Consider the following 27,775-nt stretch of genomic DNA (forward strand, 5'->3'; position numbering starts at 1 on the left):
CTCACTTAGACTATTCAGTCTATTGTGATACCACATTGGTGAACTTCTCTCTTATCTCGATTCCATGTTAAGCTCAATGACAAGGGACCTCCTTTTTATAGCAGAGTCCGAACGGCGTTCCACATTGCAGTGAAACCACTTATTTTGAGAAATTTTCTATAGGAATTCAACTTTTGACAAAATTTTGGACAGAAATACAATTTTGACGACAGAAATAAAATTTTCATTAAATTTTCTATAGAAATAAAATATTGGCAAAATTTTCTATAGAAATGAAAGTTTCACAAAATTTCCTAAAGAAATGAAATTTTTGACAAAATCTTCTATAAAAATAAAATCGTGAAAAAATTTTCTATAGCAATACAATTTTGACAAAATTTTCTATAGAAACAAAATTTTGACAAAATTTTCTATAGAAACAAAATTTTGACAAAATTTTCTATGGAAATAAAATTTTGACAACAATTTCTATAGAAATAAAATTTTGACAAAATTTTCTATAGAAATAAAATGTTGACAAAATTTTCTATAGAAATACAATTTTGACAAAATTTTGTATAGTAATAAAATTTTAACTTTTAAATTATATTAATTTAATTTTAAAAAATGGTCCGCTAGTACGAATTTTGATCCAATATTGGAAAATTGTGGTCCAAAATAATAATACATTGTGGCAACGCTGGTTAGGTTAGGTTAGGTTAGGTTAGGTTAGGTTAGGTTAGGTTAGGTTAGGTTAGGTTAGGTTAGGTAGCAGTCCGATGTATCAGGCTCACTTAGACTATTCAGTCCATTGTGATACCACATTGGTGAACTTCTCTCTTATCACTAAGTGCTGCCCGATTCCATGTTAAGCTCAATGACAAGGCACCTTCTTTTTATAGCCGAGTCCGAACGGCGTTCCACATTGCAGTGAAACCACTTATTTTGAGAAATTTTCTATAGGAATACAACTTTTGACAAAATTTTCTACAGAAATAAAATTTTGACGACAGAAATAAAATTTTCGTTAAATTTTCTATAGAAATAAAATGTTGGCAAAATTTTCCATAGAAATGAAAGTTTCACAAAATTTCTGAAAAAATAAAATTTTGACAAAATTTTCTATAGAAATAGAATTTTGACAAAATTTTCTATAGAAACAAAATTTTGACAAAATTTTCTATACAAATAAAATTTTGACAAATTTTTCTGTAGAAATAAAATTTAGACAAAATCTTTTATAGAAATAAAATTTTGACAAAATTTTCTATAGAAATAAATTTTTTTTCTACAGAAACAAAATTGTGACAAAATTTTCTATAGAAACAAAATTTTCTATTGAAATAAAATTTTGAAAAAATTTTCTATAGAAATAAAATTTTCTATAGAAATACAATTTTGACAAAAATTTGTATAGTAATAAAATTTTGACACAATTTTGTATAGAAATAAAAATTTTAGCTTTTAAATTATATTAGTTTAATTTTGAAAAATGGTCCGCTGGTACGAATTTTGGTCCAATTTGGAAAAATTGTTGTCCAAAATAATAATTCATTGTGGCAACGCTGGTTAAAATTATATTTTGTATCTAATCATACTCCGATGTTATCAACAATTTTCTTCCTTTTCTGCGGATTTTCGATTTGGAACGGACTTATTTTTCGACAAGTCTACTTTTTGTGATAAATGCATTACTTGAACGGGCAATTGTCACAAAGAAAATGCGTCAACTTCCAATGATGGCGTAGGCTTTGCATGGTCTACAACAAAAACTGGATATTCTATGAAAAAGGAGTACAATACAACTGCCTTTTCTGCAGGTCTTTCATCTTGCATTTCATCGATGAATATGGATTTAAGAGCTTCAGTGCTTAGATGATTGGATGCAAGATTTTTAATCGGTACATAAAATGGGATGGTTTATCGTGTCTCACCAAGAAGCTCGCGTTGCTTGGCAGAGTCTGATTTTCCAAACCTTTTTATTAACTTTCCGTGGGGGGATTAAAGATAATATTGGTCCATCATCGCGTGTAATGCCAGTCAATGCAAAAACTGATTCAATTTCGGCAAACCAGAACTATGGACTATGATCCCGAAATGGAGGAAGTTCATGGAGAGCAGTAGTGTTTATCTCGTTAAGCTTCAATATTGATAATTGAGTGAATTGGGAATGAATTTGTTGATGATTGATGTTGGTTTTTGAAATTTAATGTTTGATGGCGACTGATCCAGTACGTAACATGTTGTTTTTTTCTTTCGGTGTCACTAATTTTTGCGTTCACGTTTTGGATATTTAAAAAATCAAACTTCTTTATTTAAGTTTAAAAATGGAATTACAATTCAATATGAAGAAAGTACGGGTTGAAGAAAGTACAAATTAAAGAAGTACGGACTAATGATGCCACATTAACCGTACTTTTGGGACTTATTCTGGATGCATAGGTAGCCTTTGCAATAGGATATATTGCAGAATGATATGAAGATATCCACCATAAAAGCCCTGGAGTAAAAGTTAAGGTCTGTTATGTTTATAAGTAAGGATTTTGTGATTAACCGGTGTCCAATAATTCGCTGAAATTCGTAAATTTCAAAAGATTAGTCACTGTCGTTATACTCTTCATCCAGAGAAGGAATTTGATTACTTCGAACATATTTCAAGAGCAAAATGTTATTTTGGATGGGGATCATGCAATATTTTTGCCACTACAATGTCATTTTATCAGAAATTATATATCTGATTTCGGCAATTATGTTTGGCTAAAAAAAAATATATTTACGGCACAAATGTTCCATGTTTTTTCTTCTCTGTTTTCATAAAACCATTTTGATTCACAGGAACTATTGACTAAAGTTGTTGTCGAACAAGTTCATCCGTGAAAAGTGCCGCAAAATCCTTGGTATTGCACTTAATTTGACAATACACATGTAGTTCTCAACATTTAATCAACTACCATTCTTATGGAGCGGGTCAATAAAATTATTTTTATAAACGGAAGGAAAATAGCTACTAGCAAGGGAAGAGGTCTGTCAGGGGAATATTTAACGTATAAGCACATTTTTTCAAAACAGCGGATGGCACACCAACCAGGAGAGAAACTACATTTTAACGACTTCAACCCTTAAGAACTTCATCATAGAACAATTTGCTGGTGGAAACAATATTATGTTACATGAGTCTTTGAGCTTACCAGCAGGGTAAAAACATACGATTTTGAGAGAAATCGGTGAATAAATCCGAAATTACTTACACATTTTCTAAGGAATATAAAGTAATTTGTTTTTCTTCAAACATATATATGTAACACAAAACGGCCCTCGCTTATGTGGCAATCAAACTTTTACCCAATGAAACGAGCAGAGTCCATGTGGTTGGTTCTCCTGTGAATAAAGTCACACTTGAAAAACAGCATAATCATATGTGCATAAAGCCACAGCAACTTATGGTCCATGAACAGTTTTCAACTATCCAAGTAAATGTTAGGTCAGTGGAAATAACTTGTGTCAGCATAGTTACAGTAACAGCCAATATCATAAGTAAGAAGTTAACATATTAATCTGGGAGTGATTTGCTAAAAGTTCACAAAGATAATGAATTTCTCTCACATTATTACATTTTGCCAATTTTTTGCTGACATTATTTAAAACAAGTATATACAGACTTAAGTTTGGCCGGACCGAATCTTAAATATCCACCACCATGAATCAAAAAATATAATTGTTTCGTTAGAAAACTCTTCGTCAGGTTACTTGAAAAAAAAAACAATATATATATATATATATATATATATATATATATATATATATATATATATATATATATATATATATATATATATATATATATATATATATATATATATATATATATATATATATATATATATATATATATATATATATATATATATATATATATATATATATATATATATATATATATATATATATATATATATATATATATATATATATATATTTATTTATTTATTTATTTATTTATTTATTTACATCTACCGAGCTATGCTCTTACAGATTACATTAAATTTTCATGATAATGTTGAAATATGATTTATACATTGCAAACAAATTATACAAAATTTACGTTTCGTTATCAAACAAAATTCTAAGCATTCTCTTGAAAATGTGTCGTTCTGTGTGATAATCTATTCGGTTTGCAATGGAATTAAATAAATTGAGGCATCGTGTTAAGGGTTCATTTATCCCGTAGCTTGTTCTATGAAAAGGAACATTAAATAAATGATATTCCCTTAAAAATCGATTAGGAACGTTGAATGGCAAGAAAGACAATAAATCTGGGCAATCTATATTCGTATCCATAATATCTTTTATAAAAACAATACCTTGGAGCTTTCTCCTAAAATGAAGTTGCTGAATGCCAAGAATTCTACATCGTTCTATATATGATGGCATACTATCCCACGTATAAAGCATTCTTAAAGCAAATCTTGTAAAACGTTTTTGAACCTTTTCTATTCTGTTTATGCCTTCGTTATAAAATGGATCCCAAATAATACACAAATATTCAATATGAGGTCGAACCAAACTCTCATAAAGTGTTTTTAGTGTGTTACTGGAGAATTCCTTTGAATTTCTCTTCAAAAATCCAAATTGAGAATTGGATTTTGAGACAATATATTCAATATGATATTTAAATGAAAGTATGGGATCAAAAAATATTCCAAGATCTTTAACTTGATTTACTCGTAGAAATTCATTGCCAAAGTTGTCTGTATAATTATATAATATCGGAAAATGCTTACGAGTATAAGTCATTGTTTTACATTTAGATAAATTTAAGATTAATCGATTATCTTGACACCAGTTCATCAAGCAGTTGATGTCGTTTTGAAAGTCAATGCAATCAGAAAATGTAGAAATTTCGTAATAAATTTTTAATCATCAGCGTATAGTAAACACTGCGCGTGTGAAATACAAAGGTTAATATCATTAATGAACAACAGAAACAATAAAGGGCCCAGATGGCTACCCTGAGGAACACCAGATACAACATTGATGGGATCTGACATACATTCGCCAACCCTTACAAAAAGGATTCTACCAGAAATGTATGACGTTATCCAAGATAATAAATTTGAATGAATACCTAACTTTCGAAGTTTAGCAATTAATATATTATGTGGCAAATTATCAAATGCCTTACTAAAATCTGTGTATAGAACGTCTACCTGTTTTCCTCTCTCCAAGGAGTTAGTACAAAAATTAGTGAAAAGGGCTAAATTCGAACAGGATGACCTGCCGTGATAAAACCCGTGTTGATTGGTAGAAATGTAGTTTTTGAACGTCCATGTAAGTCTTTTATTAACTATCTTGTCTAGAAGTTTTGGTATTGTAGATAACTTGACTACCGGGCGGTAGTTATCAACCATATCTTTCCGGCCAGATTTAAAAATCGGGGAAATAAAAGCAAATTTCCAATTCATTCGGAAAATGACCCTGAGAAAGTGACTTGTTAAATATTATTGTAAGAGCCACATGTAACGGGTTCGCACAGTTACGAAGGAATAGAGGGGGCAATAAGTCATACCCCGGCACATTTATTAACGTCTAACTCAAGAATTGCTTCAAGAACTTCAGAGTCGTCTAGTTGGATATTTCCGATATCAACAAACTCATTTACAGAATTAAGAAATTGACAAGAAAAGTCCAAGTTTACTGATGTGTTGTAAACGGAAGAAAAATAAGAAGCAAACAAATTGGACACGTCCTTTGCACCAGATGCCTCTTTATCTTGAAAATACATAGAACGAGGAATGCCATTAGACTTTCGCTTGTTATTAAAGAAAATCCAAAATTGTTTAGGATCGTGTAAAATACGAGATTCCATTTGACTAATATAACGTTTATATAAAAACTTTAATAGACAGTCGTACTCTCGTCTTCGGCGTAGAAAAATTTCTTTATCAGCGAGTTCACCAGATCTTTTATACACTCTGTGTGCTTTGTTTCGCAGGTTCTTCAGATGCTGCAATCGGCTGTTAAACCAAGGCAATTTGTATGGTTTCTTAACTCTCTTTATCGGAACATACAGAGAAAGGCAATGATCAATTGTCGTTTTAAATTTGGAATACATTGTGTTGATATCGTAATTCAGCAACAAATTATACCAATTTATAGAATCCAAAAAATTTATAATAGGTTCGTAATTGGCATTTTTAAAAATCGTAGTATGTTTCATCCGTATTATCACATAATATTGCATCATAATAAACAATACATTTTACTACAAGTGCCTTATGGTTAACGGATTCACTCGTAAGAGGAGCAATGCTTCTAGAAATGTCGTATTTCACTGTATCATCCACAAATATTAAGTCGAGTGTTCGACCTATATCGTTCTTTATATTATTTATCTGGAACATACCGAGGGCATATATTCTATCGCAGAAAGAGCTTTCGACGTTAGAGGAATTATTATAAGGCAGAAGTATTTGATCCGAAGCACTGAAATTCCAAATAATATTTCCTAAGTTAAAGTCACCAAGGATGCATGGAATTTGACCCTCAACTAGTGTTGAAATAACATACTCGATGTTCAATAAGTGTAAATTATAAAGTTCAAATTTACTGTTTGGAGGAATATAACTCACGAGAAAAACAATTTCATATATATTATGATTGGCTGAATCTGAATAATTAACGGCCACACAAAATTTGCTCTATTTCGGCTTGTTTATAAGGAAGTTCCACTCGCCTACTAGTTAATTTGGAAGCAGCTGCCAAAAATACTCCACCGCCTCTAGTTATGTTGTTAGAAAGAACTCTGTCTCTTCGATGTATTGTATAAAAATTATCTAAAATTTCACTAGATAAAAAATGTGATGTCAGCCAAGTCTCTACAATAATGATGACGTCATAATCATGAGAGCATCCAGATAGATAAATATCGTTGGTTTTAGTTCGAAGTCCACCAGCGTTGTGAAAGTATATTAATAAACTAGAAGATGATTTAAAATTGTTTATGACGTTTCTCTGGTTGTTTCGCCGAACACGTCTAAGTTTTTTGGCTTATGGATGAAGGGAGTTAATTTCACCGACAGTGGCCACAAATCTTTATTGAATACTTTATAATACAATGGTTGAGGAACTCCAAGTTTAAAATTGACGAAATGGAGCTTAGATAAGTCTGCATCTTTTTTAACAAGCTTAACACAAGTCAAAGTGGATGAATTGACTTCCAATTTATCAGCAACATATTTGGTAATCTCCTCAGGTTTAGTTGTTGTCTTGAATTTAGAGACATGGAGAAATTTCATGCTATGCACTACTTCAAATGTGCTAGAAGCAGAATTGGCACCAAAAACTTTTTTTTTTGTTTTGATTATTCCTTTTATTATTTTTGTTTCTTTTCTTCTTTCTGACAGTGATAAAATCAACGGCACTAGGTGCAGTCAACGCATCAACAAAATTCTCGTTCACCTCATCCACATTATTCAACTGAGGAACAGTGAGGGAAGAGAGCGGAGGAGAAACAGTTACATTATTCTCTTTGTTTATGTTTGTATTTTTATGTAGACACATAGAATTATCATCGTTGCAACCATTGAGTTTTTTCTCGATTTCACTCAACTTCTTTTGCATTTCTCTCATTTGCTGTGAGAGAACATCGAATTTGTTTTGTGTATCATTTGAAATGACAATGCATGAATCACAACGCCATAGGAAGTTTGGATAATTTATCAACATTTTTATATGATCAGATGACAAATGCGAGCATTGTGGATGAAGGAATCGACCACATAAAGATGCACATTTAATATACTCGTTGAATTCTGTTCCAACGCCAGTAGAAATAGAAATTACAACTTTACACTCTCCACAGACTTTTGTCATAGTAGTGCAAAAGTAAACACGTCTGTTGTTAATGAGAACACAGTGTAGACTATATATATATATATATATATATATATATATATATATATATATATATATATATATATATATATATATATATATATATATATATATATATATATATATATATATATATATATATATATATATATAGATATATATATATATATATATATATATATATATATATATATATATATATATATATATATATATATATATATATATATATATATATATATATATATATATATATAGAATTTTATGTGGATTTGATGACAGATAATTTACCAAGCAAACATATAACATATACCAACATGGGGAGTCTTAACACATGCGAGCTATATCAAAACTGATCGATACCACATTCGCTACACCTAACTACGGACCGAAAATAACTCTAAATTTTAAATTTTCGGATAAAAATTGCTGTGTCTCGAAGTCAAATCGGGAGATAGGTCTATAGGGGGGTATATCAAAAACGATCGGTACGCCTAATATTCGGCTTACACATGTGTGAACGCAAAATAACTCAAAATTTTAAATTTTCGGATAAAAATTGCTGTGTCTCGAAGTCAAATCGGGAGATAGGTCTATATGGGGGTATATCAAAAACGATCGGTACGCCCAATATTCGGCTTACACATGTGTGAATGCAAAATACCTCTTGATTTTGAATTTCAGACAAATCGCATAAAAATTGGCTCCATGAAATAAGTCCCCATGAAATAACTCAAAAATAAAAAATTAAATAGGTCCCCAATTTCCTCTACAGAGAACAAAAACAACGATTTTTGGGGAGTTATTTCATATTTTGAGGAGCTTTTCATTTTCAATTTTGGGGAGTTATTTCAAATGAAATAACACCCAAATTTGTCACAATGAAATAATTCCTCAATATGAATTTTGGGGGGGTTATTTCTTTTTTTTAAATTTTAAAATAATTCATAAAAGTAGTTCTGTTTATGAATTTTTGTGCTCAGTTATGCTCAGTTTATGAAGCAAAAAACGTGAAGCGGTAAAGATATAAAATGAATAACGAACGTACGTACTTCTTAAAACGGCGCAATACCATAAAATATTATTGTTATGATTCCAAACGTGTTCACGCAGGATGCATCATCCGATGATGAAGAGACTAGTGAAGTAGGCGTGTATCCAAACTCAGGTAATGAATGTGTAGTGTGTAGGGATAATACTCCTAATCTCGTGATTAGGCCTTGTAGATATTTATAAATTTATAGCGAATGTCTAATGAGACTCCTGGCTGATTGTCGTACTTTAGTTAAAAATTAGTTACAAATATATACCCAAATAAATATACTACTACATCTGATAGAAGTTGATATTGTTATGAACTATAATGAAGAAATAATGTATTTTATCCATAAATGTGTTAATATTTTTACAAAATAAGTCGCCAAAATATTGGGGATATATTTCATTTTGCGTTTTGGGGATTTATTTCATTTTTTGGGGTGTAATTTCATAAAATATTTTTGAGATTTATTTCATAATGAAACAACACCCAGAGAAGGAATATGATCACCTCAAACATGTTTTAAGAGCAAAATGTTATTTTTGGGTGGTGACCATGTAACATGGTTTTCGCAACCATGTTATTTTCTCGGAAATCATGTATCTGATCTCGGCAAGCAGGTTATATTTGACGAGAAAATAACATTTTAGTGACAAACATGTTACATGGTCACCATACAAAAATAACATTTTGCTCTTGAAACATGTTTGAGGTGATCATATTCCTTCTCTGCGTGAAGTTCCCATTTTGGCAACTTATTTCATTTTGGGGAGTTATTTCATGGAGCCATAATAATTGGGATGTCTACACACTTAAAAGGTCAAATCTGGAGATCTGTCTATATGAGGTAAAAACGAAGAGCGTACCTTCTACGTAGACCCTCTAGAAGCTCAAGAAGTCAAAACGAGAGATCGGGCTATATGGGGACTATACCACACCGTGGACCGATGCACACCATATTCGGCACACTTAGTTATGAACACAAAATACCTCTCAAGAAGTCAAATGGGGAGATAGGGCTATATGGAGGCTAAATTAAACCTTGGACCGTTACACACCATTTTATGGGCCAAAATACCTCTAGATTTTTAATTTCAGGTAAATCGGATAAAAATTCCGATGTCTTGAAGCCCAAGAAGTCAAATCAGGAGATCGGGCTATATGGGGGCTATACCAAAACATAAACCGAAACACACCATTTTCGACACACCTATTTGTAGTCCTAAAATATCTCTAGATTTCCAATTTCAGACAAATCGGATAAAAACTACGGTTTCTAAGACCCAAGAAGTAAAATCGGAAGATCTGTCTATAAGGGGGCTATTCCAAAACCTGGACCGATACACACTGTTTTCGGCAGACTTCATTATGGTCCTAAAATACCTCTAGATTTCCAATTTCAAGCAAAATGGATAAAAACTACGATTTCTATAAGGCCAAGACCCCAAATCGGGAGGTCGGTTTATATGGGAAATATATAAAAACCTGGACCGATACACAATGTTTTCGGCAGACCTCATTTTGGTCCCAAAAAAAAAACATCTAGATTTCCAATTTTAGGCAAATTGGATAAAAACTATTAATTCTAGAAGCCCAAGAAGTAAAATCGGTCTATATGGGGGCTCTATCAAAACATGGACCGATACTCACCATTTTTGGCACACCTTGTGGTCCTAAAATACCTCTAGATTTCCAATTTCAGGAAAATTGGATAAAAACTACGGTTTCTATAAGGTCAAGACCCCAAATCGGGATATGGGTTTATATGGGGCTATATCAAAACCTGGACCGGCACACCTTTTTATGGATCCAAAATACCTCTAAATTTTTAATTTCAGGAAAATTTAAAACTACGGTTTGTAGAATCCCAAAAACTAAAATCGGTAGATTGGTCTATATGCGACTAATAATCTCCATTTTCGGCGCACCTCTTTATGGTCGTAAAATAGCTCTAGATTTCCAATTTCAGGCAAATTGGATAAAAACTACGGTTTCTATAAGGCCTAGACCCCAAATCGGGAGATCGGTTTATACGGGGACTATATCAAAACCTGGATCGATATAGCCCATTTTCGAACTTGACCTGTATGCAGGCAAAGTACGAGTTGTGGAAAATATCAGCAAGATCGCTTCATTATTGAAGACTGTAGCGTGATTACAACAGACAGACATCCAGACAGACAGACAGACATGGTTATAGCGTGTTAGAATTTCTCCCTAATCATGAATACATATACTTTATATAGTCGGAAATCGATAGTTTGATGTGTTACAAATGGAATGAGAAACTTATTATACCCCCATCACCATTCTATGGTGGTGGGCATAAAAATTAACGAAATTTTTATTTGAGTCGATAATACGGTCCATATTACATAATGTTTGATGATTATTTCATGGAAATGGTGAAATGTGTCATTGAAATTGACCCAATGAAACAAATTCGTTGATATAACGACATTTTTCGTTATTATAATGAATTTTCTTTTAATCAACGAAACGTTTCGTACTATTAACGAATATTTTCAGAAGTGAGCAATTTTGTTATTGACATGAAGGAAAACAGCACTATCTTTCGCGCATCTATACTGCATGAATTGATTGCAATAACGTAAACGAATGATCATAAACTTGTTTGAGTACTCGTTTACGTTATTGCCGCCGATACATGCTGTGTGGATGCACTGCCTATTTTATTATATAACAAAAAGCGCAACTAAATTTTACTGCTGAAGTATTTTTTGCTGGGATGTTATGATTCGCGTCATCTTTGAAAAAGAACGGTCCAATGTAACTTATAACTATTTTTTATACCAAAAGCGCCGTATTTTTATACCCTCCACCATAGGATGGGGGTATATTAACTTGGTCATTCCGTTTGTAACACCCATAAAGTATATATATTCTGGGTCGTAGTGAAATTCTAAGTCGATCTGAGCATGTCCGTCCGTCCGTCTGTTGAAATCACGTTAACTTCCGAACGAAACAAGCTATCGACTTGAAACTTGGCACAAGTAGTTGTTATTGATGTAGGTCGGATGGTATTGCAAATGGGCCATATCGGTCCACTTGGCTTGCGATTGCTCTAAGAGAAGCAAATTTCATCCGATCCGGCTGAAATTTGGTACATGGTGTTAGTATATGGTCTCTAACAACCATGGTCCATATCGGTCCACTTTTACGTATAGCCCCCATATAAACGGACCCCCAAATTTGGCTTGCGATTGCTCCAAGAAAAGCAAATTTCATCCGATCCGGCTGAAATTTGGTACATAATGTAAGTATATGGTATCTAACAACCATGCAGAAATTGGTCCATATCGGTCCATAATTACATGTAGCCCCCATATAAACCGATCTCTCGACTTGGCTTGCGGAGCCTCTACGAGAACCAAATTTCATCCGATCCGTCTGAAATTTGGTACATGGTGTTAGTATATGGTTTCTAACAACTATGTAAAAATTGGTCCACATCGGTCAATAATTGTATATAGCCCCCATATAAACCGATCCTCCGATTTGGCTTGCGGATCCTCTAAGAGAAGCAAATTTCATCCGATCCGGCTAAATTTGGTACATGGTGTTAGTATATGGTCTGTAATGACCATGTAGAAAATGGTCCACATCGGTCCATAAATATATATAGCCACCATATAAACCGATCACCAGATTTGACCTGCGGAGCCTCTTGGAAGACCAAAATTCATTTGATTCAGTTGAAATTTGGTACGTGATGTTAATATATGGCCTCAAACACCCATGCAAAAATTGGTCGAAATCGGTTAATACTTATATATAGCCCCCATATAAACCGATCCCCAGATTTGACCTCCGTAGCCCCTTGGAAGAGAAAAATCCATCCGATTCGGTTGAAATTTGGTACGTGATGTCAGTATATGGTATCCAACAGCCATGCAGGAATTGGTTCATATCAGTCCATAATTATATATAGCCCCCATATAAACCGATCCCCAGATTTGACCTCTGGTGCCTTTTGGAGAAGCAAACTTCATCCGATCTGGTTGAAATGTGGTACGTGGTGGTAGTATATGATATTTAAGCCATGTCAAAAGTGGTCTATATCAGTCCATAATTATATATAGCCCCCATATAAACCGATCCCGAGATTTGGTTTTGGATCCTCTTGGAGGAGCAAATTTCAGCGGAGTCAGTTGAAATTTAGTGGTAGTATATGGCCGTTACCAACCATGCCTAACTAGGTCCATATCGGTCTATAGTTATATTTAGCCCTCAGATAAATCGATTCCCAATCACACAAAAATTGGTCCATATCAAGTTCATAATGGTATATAGCCCCCATATAAGCGACCCCCATATTTCAATTCTGGCTCTCTACCACGTATGGACTAACTCGAAATTTAGAACACGATGTTAAGAAGTTTTAAGATACCACAACCCAAGTAATTCGATTGTCGATGACAGTCTTTTGTAGAAGTTTCTACGCAATCCATGGTGGAGGGTGCATAAGATTCGGCATGGCCGAACTTACGGCCGTATATACTTGTTTATTTATCTGTTCCAGCTCCTAATGCAAAATTCGTCCAGGTTCTCAATCACCGCTTATCCAAGTAATCGAATCTAATATCTTGCCGGAGCAGAAATTAAAAAAAATCGCTTAGGAATATTAAGATTTTGTTACGATACTGTTTTCTCTTCAAACCCAATCGTGGATACTCTTACTTCCTTTTTTATAAAAAAAAAACAACATAGGAATATGTCAGAATGTTTTCTTAAGGAATTTTTTACTTTGGAAACTTTTTCATACTCTTTCATTAGGATGTCTGTTTACTTTGCACTTGAATCTTTTAGTTTTTCAAGTTCTTGGCTCTTGAGTTTGTCTTTTGTGCATTTTTGAAAATAACTACCAAGGATAGCAGAAAAATATTTGGACATCCTTGTGAATGTCGCAAGTGGTTTTCATTATTATCTGCCATTGTCCAAAGGGACCAAGGATTTCAATTGAAGAGCATAGGATATTCTATACTGCTAGTTTACTTGCCATAGTACTCCGAGATAGAAAGAGGTTGTGTTGAAAAGGACATTTACAATTTGGCAATGGAGTTTTGTTGTTGTCTTCAGCTCATAAAATGTAATTGGACATTTTTGAAGATTGAAACTGTTGCATTTTTATTTGAATTATTTTTTTGTTGTTGTCGTTTTTTTTTTAAGAAAAACAATATTTTTAAATAGTTGTATTGGCAACAACTGGGATTATATAAAATTTGATTAAGTGACAAACAGTAGGAAATATTATCAAAATTACATAACAATAAAGTCCGACCAAGTGGGTCAGTGCCTTTTTTGATTTTTTTTTTTTCAACATAATTTTTTCTTTGTATGAAAGCTGTGGTGTTTTCCTCTCACTTTGCGAGTTTGATGATCCATAATAGGTCCACGGGCTGTCCTGTAGGCGTTGAAAATTGGTCACCTCGGGGGGTATGAAATTTTGTTTTAGTTGTCAAATCCGCAATTATGAACCGATTTCGAGGATTTTTTCTTGCTGGGTAGAACTTGTAAAGCCATTGTGTTTAGTTCAATGACAAGGGACCTCCTTTTTATAGCCGAGTCCGAACGGCGTTCCACATGCAGTGAAACCACTTAGAGAAGCTTTGAAACCCTCAGGAATGTCACCAGCATTACTGAGGTGGGACAATCCACCGCTGAAAAACCTTTTGGTGATCGGTCGAAGCAGGAATCGAAACCACGACCTTGTGTATGCAAGGTGGGCATGCTAACCATTGCACCACGGTGGCTCCCAAATGCATTAGGGTGGAACACAATTTTAGTCAAAATTATCGGAAACATTTAAATCTGAAGCAATTTTAAGGAAACTTCGCAAAAGTTTATTTATGATTTATCGCTCGATATATATGTATTAGAAGTTTAGGAAAATTAGAGTCATTTTGACAATTTTTCGACTAAGCAGTGGCGATTTAACAAGGAAAATGTTGGTATTTTGACCATTTTTGTCGAAATCATAAAAACATATATATGGGAGCTACATCTAAATCCGAACCGACTTCAATAAAATTTGGCACACATAACTATATTACTAATTGTACTCCTAGTGCAAAATTTCAATCAAATTGGGCCAAAACTCTGGCTTCTGGGGCCATATAAGTCCATATCGGGCGAAAAATATATATGGAAGCTATATCTAAATCTGAACCGATTTCAATCAAATTTGGCACACATGACTATAATACTAATTGTACTCCTTGTGCAAAATTTCTAGCTAATCGGGATAAAACTCTGGCTTCTGGGTCCATATAAGTCCATATCGGGCGAAAGATATATATGGGAGCTATATCTAAATCTGAACCGATTTCAATCAAATTTTGCACACTTTACTATACGACTAAGTGTTATGTTTGTACAAAATTTCAAGCAAATCGGTTGAAAACTCTGGCTGCTGGGTCCATATTAGTGCATATCGGGCGTAAGATATATATGGGAGCTATATCTAAATCTGAACCGATTTCTTCCAAAATCAATAGGGGTCTATTCTGACCCAAATTAGGAACATGTGCCAAATTTGAAGGCGATTGGACTTAAATTGCGACCTAGACTTTGATCACAAAAATGTGTTCACAGACAGACGGACGGACAGTCGGACATGGTTATATCGACTCAGGGGCCCATCCTATACTTTGGAATTTTAAAAAACAAAATTTTTGAATTTTGACCAATTTTTTCTGAAAAGGCACATATGGTATCGCAAAATTTCACTTCTATAGAAAATTATTGAAAATTTTTCTTTCTATAGAAAATTTTCGCAAAATTTTATATCTATAGAAAATTTTCGCAAAATTTTATTTCTATTGAAAATTTTCGCAAAATTTTATTTCTATTGAAAATTTTCGAAATATTTTATCTGTATAGAAAATTTTTGCAAATTATTATTTCTATAGAAAATTTTTGCAATATTTTATTTCTATTGAAAATTTTTGCAAATATTTATTTCTGTAGGAAATTTTCGAAAAAATTTTATTTCTATAGAAAATTTTTGGAAAATGTTGTTTCTATAGAAAATAAACATTTTTGGAAAATTTTATTTCTATAGAAAATTTTCCTCAAATTGTTTTCTATGAGAATTTTCGCAAAATTTTATTTGTATAGAAAATTTTCGGAAAATGTTATCTCTAAAATTTTTTTTTTTTTTTGCAAAATTGTATCTCTATAGAAAATTTTTGCAAATTTTTATTTCTATCGAAAATTTTCACAAAATTTTATTTCTATTGAAAATTTTTGCAAAATTTTTATTTCTATAGGAAATTTTCCCAAAATTTTATTTCTATAGAAAATTTTTGCAACATTTGATTTCTATATAAAATTATCGCAAAATTTTATTTCTATAGAAAATTTTCACAAAATTTAATTTCTATAGAAAATTCTCGCAAAATTTTATTTCTATAGAAAATTTTTGCAAAATTTTATTTCAATGAAAAATGTACGAAAATTTTTTTTCTATAGAAATTTTTCGCAAAATTTTATTTCTATAGAAAATTTTCGAAATATTTTATCCGTTTAGAAAATTGTTGCAAATTTTTATTTCTGTAGAAAATTTTTGCAAAATTTTATTTCTATAGAAAATTTTAGCAAATTTTTATTTCTGTACGAAATTTTTGCAAAATTTTATTTCTATAGAAAATTTTTTGAAAAATTTCATTTCTATAGAAAATTTTCCCCCAAATTGTTTCCTATGAGAATTTTCGCAAAATTTTATTTCTATAGAAAATTTTCGGAAAATGTTATCTCTAATTTTTTTTTTGCAAAATCTTATCTCTATAGAAAATTTTCGTAAAATTTTATTTCTATAGAAAATTTTTGCAAAATTTTATTTCTATAGAAAATTTTTGCAAAATTTTATTTCCATAGAAAATTTTTGCAAAGTTTTATTTCTATATAAAATTTTCGCAAAATTTTATTTCCATAGAAAATTTTTGCAAAGTTCTATTTCTATAGAAAATTTTCGCAAAATTTTAATTCTATAGAAAATTTTTGCAAAATTTTTATCTCTATAGGAAATTTTCGCAAAATATTATTTCTATAGAAAATTTTGCAAAATAATATTTCTATAGAAAATTATTTCAACATTTTATGTCTATAGAAAATTTGTGAAGTACTTCCCAGCAAAAACTCCTATTACCAGGTATGAGTACAAGTATACCTGCGCCAAATTGGTAACAACTTCCTTGTACATATATCAGTAGTAATACTTGTACACGGGCATGACATTGGAGGAAAGTACTTCCGTGCAAGCATACCAGCAGTCGAAAAATAAGTACTTCCGTGCAAGCATACCAGCTCTCCAAAAATAATATATTTACCATAAAGATACCCAAAAAGTGCGAACTCACCCCTGTTGTTTTATAATGCAACACACTATACCACGCTCCAGGACATGGATCTATTCAATGATGTTATTTTGTAATATAAATTATGTACTATACAACTTTAGAAAACAAAGATATATTTTATTGGGAATTTTTTTCTGAAATGTAATTTGGCATTACGTTTTAAGCTTTTATCAGCCATTTTGGCCAAGTAAGATATGAGTTCTTCTCATCCCAAAATCGGGAATTTTTAAAAAAGATTTTTTTTTAATTTTGTTTTAAACAAGTAAGTAAAGTCTAAAGTCGGGCGGGGCCGACTATATTCTTCACCATTATGTAGACCAAAATTTGTGTTACCACAAATTTGTTGCGAGTTATGATCAAAATTTATATTCCTACATACAAATATTTATATCAGAAACGATTTGGAGACAATTTTTTGTACTTCTACAAAATCGCTAGAATTAAAAATTAAATCGGCTAACACCCTGGAATGAAACATATACATATACATATGTATTCGAGATATGGTCAATTTGAGTAATATTTAAAATTTTTGCAACTCAGCACACTGAAAAAAAAGCACGCCCGGTTCCAATGATTTTGTCTTTACTTTAAAAAATTTGGTATTGATTCCGAGCCAAAGATGCTGAGAATACAAGTAAGGATACTTTTAAGACACAATTCCCTTTTAAATTTGGGTTTCGTGTACTTGCTTCTAGGAAGCAAATTTTAATTTGTCGCTTTTTCAGCCTTTTTTTCTTCATATGCTAATAAAATCCTTTAAAAACGAGTTAACGACAACTTTATTTCCCGAATTAAGACTCGACTTCCAATAGAAATTATGCTATGTTTCAAGTAAAAAGCGTCTTTAAAATAAAGTGTTGAAAAACATGTCCTATATTTGAACGATTTTTTGCTTTGTAGTCAAGATGCAAAAAGACAACAAATTTAAAGACAATTTCATTAAATTTAAAGAATTTTTCTGGATTATTAAAGTCAAGTTGACCTTAGCCCAAACATTTTTTCTTTCATGTTATGATACCCATTTTTAAGTCAAATCACTTAATTATAAGGACAATACGACTTCATTGAAAAGTTTATCGAAAAGTTGGACAAGGATAAAAACTTTATATTATAGAAATGCGTCTTCTATGCTAAGCAAAATTTGCATTCGTATTTTAGAGACATGAAATTTTTGACCTCACGACAATATTTTTTTCAGTGCAGTGGCGATTTTACAAGGATATTGGTTAAATCTCGCCAAGATATGTTGTCAGTTGTGGGTTGTGATATATTATTTGGCCAATTCGGGTGATATTTCCAAAAGCCAGAGCTTTATTTAAAATTCGACCATTCTGTGAAAAGTTTGGCATTACAGTGTGTAGAATATGACGACGATATGGGGAAATCATCACAGAATTTTGTGTAAAATGAGGGTATTTTTGGCCATATTAGATTAAGATGGCACACTTAAATAGCATATTAAATATATTCTCTGTGGAAACTATCCAATTGCAAATGGGTCTAATATATGAAACATTCTACCATATTTCCCCTACTCTGGCGTAGTTATATGGGAGCTATATCTAAATATGCACCGATTTTGACCAAATTTAACATGCATAGTTAGAATAATAATCCTGCTATCTCAGCAAAAAACGTAAATGGGAGAATAATTTTGGCCTCCGTTATCATATGGGTGTAAATCGGACGAAAGATATATATGGGAGCTATATCTAAATCTGAACCGATTTCAACCAAATTTGGCACACTTAACGATACTATTAAATGTACTCCTTATGCAAAATTTGAAGCAAATCAGGACAAAACTCTGGCTTTTGAGGCCAAATAAGTTCAAATCGGACGAAAGATATATATGGGAGCTATATCTAAATCTGAACCGATTTGGCTGATATTTTGCATATCTTTCGAAAGCCCCAAAATATTTGGCTGCCCGAAATTTTGAGAAAATACGTTTATAAAGACGTAAATTATGACCAGATCGGTGATAAATATATATGGCAGCTATATCTAAATCTGAACCGATTTTTTTTTTTCAAAATCAATAGCGATTGTCTTTGAGCCAATGTAAACTTCTGTGCCAAATTTGAGGACGATCAGACTTAAACTGCGAGCTGTACTTTGCACACAAAATTACATATACAGACAGACGGACAGACAGATGGACATCGCTAAATCGACTCAGAATATAATTCTAAGACGATCGGTATACTAAACGATGGGTCTCACACTTTTCCTTCTTGGCGTTACATACAAATGCACAAACTTATTATACCCTGTACCACAGTAGTTGAAGGGTATAATTATTGTATTTGCATTTTGGTCGCCACCATTCGAAAATCGAATAGGCAAATAAAGAAGAAGAAAATAATAAATTTATTCATTGAAAATTGTTGAAATTCAATTAAATACTTACAGCCTGTTTCTGTATGTCGAACGAGCTCTATCGATCGACTGAAATGGAAACAAACAGCTGAATTTATAAACAAAAATCAGCTGTTTCTATGCACCTCAGTCGATCGATAGAACTCGTTCGACATACAGAAACAGGCTGTTAATTGATAATTTTTTGCGATATTTTTTCTGTGTATTTGAAAAAATAGAAGCGACCAGAAATTTTACGCTGCAGTTCTTATAAGAAGTCGTAATTGAGAATCCTATGACCTTATATAGATTTTCGCTTCGTTTGCTTGTATAATAGCGTCATACTCATGCTATTTTCTGTAATTACCCAGCAAAAAAATTTGGAAGTACTGCTAAGAGCACAACTTTAAAAGCACATTCAAAAAAATTCCTCCAAAGATGTTCTTTATTTTAACTACTCAGGAAGTTCTTTTAATTCAATTTTTTATAACTCGTTTTTTCATATTTTTAAAGGGTAAGTTAAACTTTTTATACCCTCCACCATAGGATGGTTTGTAACACATCGAAATATTGCTCTAAGACCCCATAAAGTATATATATTCTGGGTCGTGGTGAAATTCTGAGTCGATCTGAGCATGTCCGTCCGTCCGTCTGTTGAAATCACGCTAACTTCCGAACGAAACAAGCTATCGACTTGAAACTTGGCACAAGTAGTTGCTATTGATGTAGGTCGGATGGTATTGCAAATGGGTCATATCGGTCCACTTTTACGTATAGCCCCCATATAAACGTACCCCCAAATTTGGCTTGTGGAGCCTCTAACAGAAGCATATTTCATCCGATTCGGCTGAAATTTGGTATATGGTGTTGGTATATGGTCTCTAACAACCATGCAAAAATTGGTCCACATCGGTCCATAATTATATATAGCCCCCATATAAACCGATCCCCCGATTTGGCTTGCGAGGCCTCTAAGAGAAGCAAATTTCATTCGATCCGGCTGAAATTTGGTACATGATGTTAGTATATGGTCTCTAACAACCATGCAAAAATTGGTCCACATCGGTCCATAATTATATATAGCCCCCATATAAACCGATCCCCCGATTTGGATTGCGAGGCCTCTAAGAGAAGCAAATTTCATCCGATTCGGCTGAAATTTGGTAGATGGTGTTAGTATATGGTCTGTAACAACCATGCAAAAACTGGTCCACATCGGTCCATAATTATATATAGCCCCCATATAAACCGATGCCCCGATTTGGATTACGATGCCGCTAAGAGAAGCAAATTTCATCCTATCCGGCTGAAATTAATTAATGTTAAGAAGTTTTAAGATACCACAACCCAAGTAATTCGATTGTGGATGTTAGTCTTTCATAGAAGTTTCTACGCAATCCATGGTGGAGGGTACATAAGATTCGGCCTGGCCGAACTTACGGCCGTATATACTTGTTTTGTTTCAAATATGTTAAAAACAGAGTAAGGATTAATAAAATGGTACAAATTATTTAAATTTTGTCGAAAAAAATGCTAAATCCATTCTAGAAAAATAGCGAATTTGTGGAAATATTTGATGTCAAATGTTTCAGGCAAGCGTTAGAATGCATTAAAAATCTAAGAAATTATAAAAAATTATTAATTTGGCAAAATATCATAAATTTTTCTAATTCACATCCAAAACACTTAATTCGGACCACACCCTAAGAAGTGATGCAAGTTCAGTGCAATGGCTGTGGAAATGGTGGACATCTGTCCTATGACAAGCTCATGTTAAATTCATCGCTTCTGCGCCAATTATGCACCACTTCCGGATCCAAAAAGCACATTTTCACTACTTTTTTGGCTACGCTTTTTTTACTGGGTATCTCACTTCGTCCTTGCTTCTTTCTAGCCAAAAGCTTTTACTACAACGACTATTAACGATATTTAAATAGAGTACATTTAAACACCTATTAACAACATTCACAGATTTAATGGCGGTCCCATCTTTGTGATAACATTTTATGCGTAATTTCAATTACACCCATCTAACAAGAAAACAAAACGAAACAGAAAAGACAAAAACAAAAATAAATATAAAAAATTATCCATAATCTGTACGATACTTACTATTCGCCTCATTGCTTGAAATGCTAGCCATCAACAATCGTCGTGTAATCCACGTCATTGCATCGTCCTAATCCTAGGATTTGTTTACTAGAAAAATTAAATGGTCATTGAAGCTTCACGATGACTGTGTTATGGTGTTCGTTCAGAATATTCACATAGTAATTGCGTTGGTCTTCCCTATGACTCTGGTCTCAAAAGATATCCTTTGGTATGATTTTGGCCAACTCTAAGAATCTATGGCAATAGAAGCATCACAATGTTGACATTTTCCATGCTTGTTGGATGTTTTTTTCTTTTATTTTTCTTTTGCGTATTTTCATATATAAGCTCTTAGTTAAGACTCGGAGTGGCTAACAAGTTGGTGGTCCTCATGTTAAGTAATGCGATGGCGTTGTTATGTTGCTTCCATCACTATAGAAAACTCTCAAGTCAGCAGGCATTGTGGATGTCAGAGAATATGGAAATTTATTAAAGTCTTGCCGAAGGATATGGGTATGATGAATTTTAGTATTTCCTTAAATTATTCAAATAGGTAAAATACCTATTTCATTGTATACAGTACAAGTGACATCTGAATATGAAATCTAAACTTTTAATTTTAAAAATGTGCGTGAAGATAAATTGTAAATATAACTAGCCGAGACACAAACCTGGTAGTTTTTGCCTGCGCACCTAATGGGTTAATTACAATTTGGGGAGATAAAATATTTAATAAAATTCAGCACTTTCCAATATATATTTCGCAATATATTTTAGTATTAAACGAAAGATCTTGAAGAGTACTATAAATGCAAGTGGTTTTTATTATCGAAAGCATCCCAGAAATGTTAGTTTTGCTGCTATATGTTAAAAGTTAGTTTGTCCAACTTGAAATAAAGTGAAATAACAGGTTGGCTGATAAGTCCCCGGTCTAACAAAGAAAAACACATTTTTTTGTCAAAATTCGTTTTTATTATTCAATATAGTTCCCTTCAAGAGCGATACAACGATTATAACGACCTTCAAATTTTTACTCCTTCGGTTTTGCCTCAAAATTGGCCTCAGTTTCGGCGATCACCTCTTCATTGCAACCAAATTGTTTCCCTGCGAGCATCCTCTTGAGGTCTGAGAACACGAACAAGTCTCAGGGGGCCAGATCTGGAGAATACGGTGGGTGGGGAAGCAATTCGAAGCCCAATTCATGAATTTTTGGCATCGTTCTCAATGACTTGTGGCACGGTGCGTTTTCTTGGTGGAACAACACTTCTTTCTTCTTCATATGGGGCTGTAAAAGTAAATGCGATACAGAATTTTGAGGATCTAAAATTCCAGTATATTTACATTTTTGTGCAAATCGGATAAAAACTACGGTTTCTAGAAGCCCAAAGAGTTAAATCTGGAGATCAAATCGGGTAATAAATACAGTTTATAGAAGCCCAAGAATAAAAATCGGGAGATCGGTCTATATGGCGGGTATACCAAAACATGGACCGATACGGACCATTTTCGACACACCACTTTATGGTTCTAAAATACTTCTAGACCTTCAATTTCGGATAGAAAATACAGTTTCTAGACGCCCAAGAATCAAAATCGGGAGATCGATCTATATGGGGGCTATACCAAAACATGGACCGATACGGACCATTTTTAATACACGTCCTTATGGCCCCAAAATACCTCTAGATTTCAAATTTCAGGCAAATCGGATAGTAAATACAGTTTCTAGAAGCCCAAGAAACAAACTCAGGAGATCGGTCTATATGGGGGCTATATCAAAACATGGACCGATGGGCGCCATTTTCGACACACCTTTTTATGGTCCAAATTTCAGTCAAATAGGATAAAACCTACGGTTTTTATAAGCCAATTAAAAATTTAATTGAATCAACAAATTTTTTAATTGAGCTTGAATTACTTTTTTAATTGATACTATAATTTCTGTGATTGAAGGCATGTCAATTAAAAAATTAATTGGATCAATTAATTTCGTGATTGAATCAGAAAAAAATTTTTTTTTGTGTACCCACTCTCCACTTTTTGTTAAGAATGTTTTACAAAACCTATTCAAATTTTGTTATTGTGATTAAACGGAACATTTTATACACCTCTATATGCACCGTATCAGACATACGGATTACTAAAAAACGAAAAAGCAACATTTGCGATTTGTTTGAAACATTAGGGACACCTTGGGTGAAAGATGAATTCGTACTTTTTTGTGCCAGTAAAGGGACTTCCTCCAGCCCTACTATGTAAAAGAGTTCTCCTGGTTTTTGGTTTGATAACTTCACTTTTTTATTATAAGAGTCAAGAAATTTTAAAATTGCATTGAAGGCAAGTCAACAATAGGGTTTTTTTCTTTTAGCACTGGAAGCAACATTTGTATGGGCTACCCAGAACATTGTTGCCCTGGTGTTCTATCCAGAACATCTCATCACTGCAAGTCGCGTTGGTGTTTCCAGATTGCCGTCCATCCGTGGCTGCTTAGGGTATCCTGTGCTAAAAGAAACAGCCCTAATAAAAACTGAATTCACATTTTATTAAAACTTTTAGCAAATATCGGTCATAACATCCACATGTAAGAGGATTCGGTTAGCTTATCGTGCAATCGGCTTAACCCGCCCTTAGTTACTTCTTCAACAAAACAGAAGAACGAAAAAAAATTGTTCCTTTTTCGCAAGTGAAATTTTAAATATCATTTCCCTTCTAATTGCATTTAGTTTAATATGCATTAAGGCATTGAAATACAAAGATAATTTTTATTACGATATTGTCAACATTCTTATGCGATGGTATCTCGCATTTTCTTTCGTTATTTCGAATTTAGTTGGTGTGAAAAAGCTCTTCAGGTCATGCCTTTAGGTCATCGCGATTAAAAAGAATTGAATTGTGCCTTAGAGAATTTGCAGGCGTTGTTTACTTGTAACCAACACACACCAACACAACCGCTATAATCCACAGACACCAATACATTTACCCTGGAAGGCAAACACAAGAATCATGGATGGGCAAATAATTCGAAAGGCTTTTCACGTAATTGTTTGTTTAAATCCTTTAGATATCCTTTCGTTCTCTTCACTTGAACAGAAAATAAAACCAGAACGGAAAATAACGAGAAAATGCAGCTTAGGGAAAAAAGTGGCATAAACATCATACAAAGGAGATAAAAAACGAACTTTTCACTCTTTCACATTGGCAAGAAAAAGGGATGGTCTTTACCAAAGAAAAATAAACTTCAATTTCAATGGGATTGGTTTTGTTCAGATGTTTTCGGTTTCTGTTTTTATACCCTCCACCATAGGATGGGGGTATATTAACTTTGTCATTCCGTTTGTAACACATCGAAATATTGCTCTAAGACCCCATAAAGTATATATATTCTGGGTCGTGGTGAAATTCTGAGTCGATCTAAGCATGTCCGTCCGTCCGTCCGTCTGTCCGTCTGTCCGTCCGTCCGTCTGTCCGTCTGTCCGGCTGTCCGTCCGTCTGTGGAAATCACGCTAACTTCCGAACGAAACAAGCTATCGACTTGAAACTTGGCACAAGTAGTTGTTATTGATGTAGGTCGGATGGTATTGAAAATGGGCCATATCGGACCACGTTTACGTATAGCCCCCATATAAACCGATCCCCAAATTTGGCTTGGGGAGCCTCCCGGAGCAGCAAAATTCATCCGATCCGATTGAAATTTGGTACGTGGTCTTAGTATAAGGTCTCTAACAACCATGCAAAAATTGGTCCATATCGGTCCATAATTATATATAGCTCCCATATAAACCGATCCCCAGATTTGACCACCGGAGCCTCTTGGAGGAGCAAAATTCATCCGATCCGGTTGAAATTTAGTACGTGGTCTTAGTATACGGTTTTTAACAACCATGCAAAAATTGGTCCATATCGGTCCATAATTATATATAGCCCCCATATAAACCGATCCCCAGATTTGACCTCCGGAGCCTCTTGGAGGGGCAAAAATAATCCGATCCGGTTGAAATTTGGTACCTGATGTTAGTATATGGTCTCTAACAACCATGCAAAAATTGGTCCATATCGGTCCATAATTATATATAGTTCCCATATAAACCGTCCCCAGATTTGACGTCCGGAACCTCTTGGAGGAGCAAAAATCATCCGATACGGTTGAAATTTGGTACATTTTGTCAATATATGGCCTTTAACAGCCATGTAAAAATTGGTCTATATCGGTCTTTAGTTATATATAGCCGATGACTTATTACACAAAAATTGGTCCATATCGCCAAAAATAATCTACCAAAACTTTATTTCCATAGAAAATTTTGTCAAATTTTATTACTATAGAAAGTTTTGTCAAAATTTCATTTCTATAGAAAGTTTTGTCAAAAGTTTATTTCTATACAAATGTTTGTCAAAATTTTATTTCCATAGAAAATTTTGTCAAAATTTTATTTCTATAGAAAATTTTGTAATCTACCAAAACTTTATTTCCATAGAAAATTTTGTCAAATATTATTACTATAGAAAGTTTTGTTAAAATTTCATTTCTATAGAAAGTTTTGTCCAAAATTTATTTCTGTAGAAAATTTTGTCAACATTTTATTTCTATACAAAATTTTGTCAAAATTTCATTTCTATACAAAATTTTGTCAACATTTTATTTCTATAGAAATTTTTGTCAAAATTGTATTGCTATAGAAAATTTTGTCAACATTTTACTTCCATAGAAAATTTTGTCAACATTTTATTTCTATAGAAAATTTTGTCAAGTTTTTATTTCTATAGAAAATTTTGTCAAATTTTTATTTCTATAGAAAATTTTGTCGAAATTTTATTTCTATAGAAAATTTTGTCAAGGTTTCATTTCTATAGAAAATGTTGTCAAAATTTTGTGAAACTAGATTATATACGTATTTAATCGGCCTTTTTTGTTTAATATATACCCCGTATGGGCTAACTTACAATTTAGAAGACAGTGTTAAAAAGTTTTACGATACCTTGCCATCGGCAAGTGTTATCGCAACCCAAGTAATTCGATTGTGGATGACAGCCTTTAGTAGAAGTTCCTACGCAATCCATGGTGGAGGGTACATAAGATTCGGCCTGGCCGAACTTACGGCCGTATATACTTGTTTTTTTTTGGTATCATCTAAGCACGGCATTGTGTTGTCACATTTACTAATAGCAAATAGGAAAAAATGCGAGGTAGAGCAGCAAAGTTTTTTTTCTTCATCACATCACAGATAGATTTTTTTTATGGTTAAAGTTCCACTTGTGAGGAAGATGAGTTCTATCTGAATGAGAATTTTTTTTCATATAATCCTGGTTTCTCTTTGTGGTATAAATAATATCTGGGCGGAAATTAGTTTTCTTTTCTTTCTTTAAAGCAAAAACTTTTAATGTGGTTTTATTTATAGCATAAAACAGATTTATGTGAATTCTTTGGTTGCTTTAAGTTTGAATAAAAACGGAATATTACAAATATTCCGTTTGTTGAATGTCATTAAGAAGGTAACTAATAAGGGGATTGCTTTCATACAAGTGTCAAATGACGGATTTATCGTAAAGCTTGGCCTTTTTGTTTATACACTGAAAAAATACTTACGTGATATTAAAGATTACGCAACCTAAATTTTAGGATTATTTATTTAGGATATTAAGGACAAATTTCTTTAAAATATTGGAATTTTAATTAAAGTAAAGTTTATAGTCTTTGCTTCAAAAGTTTTTTTCATTAAATTTAGGACACAAATTTTGTAAATTTGCTTCCCTCCGTTAAAGCCGTATGTCTTTGAACTAAGACTAATTTTCCTTAATGTAAAAAAACACATTTTTGATTTAAAGAAATTGTACTTAAATTAACTTAAATATTGACACTTTAGATTTAAGATAAAAACGCTTCAAATATAGGCTATGAGTTATTTTGAAGATTTAGCGTCTTTGGTTTAAAGTTTTTTTATACCCTCCTCCATAGGATGGGGGTATATTAACTTTGCATTCCGTTTGTAACACATCGAAATATTGCTCTAAGACCCCATAAAGTATATAT

At 32.8% G+C, this 27,775-nt stretch overlaps 1 protein-coding gene across 1 annotated transcript in view; it reads left to right on the forward strand.

The window, feature by feature from the left end:
* LOC142232431 (uncharacterized) overlaps positions 1-27,775 on the forward strand; it is a 231,730-nt gene that overhangs the window by 17,330 nt on the left and 186,625 nt on the right. The window lies entirely within an intron of this gene.

The sequence above is a fragment of the Haematobia irritans genome, chromosome 3 (genome assembly GCF_050003625.1).
Source record: "Haematobia irritans isolate KBUSLIRL chromosome 3, ASM5000362v1, whole genome shotgun sequence".
Taxonomy (NCBI): domain Eukaryota; kingdom Metazoa; phylum Arthropoda; class Insecta; order Diptera; family Muscidae; genus Haematobia; species Haematobia irritans.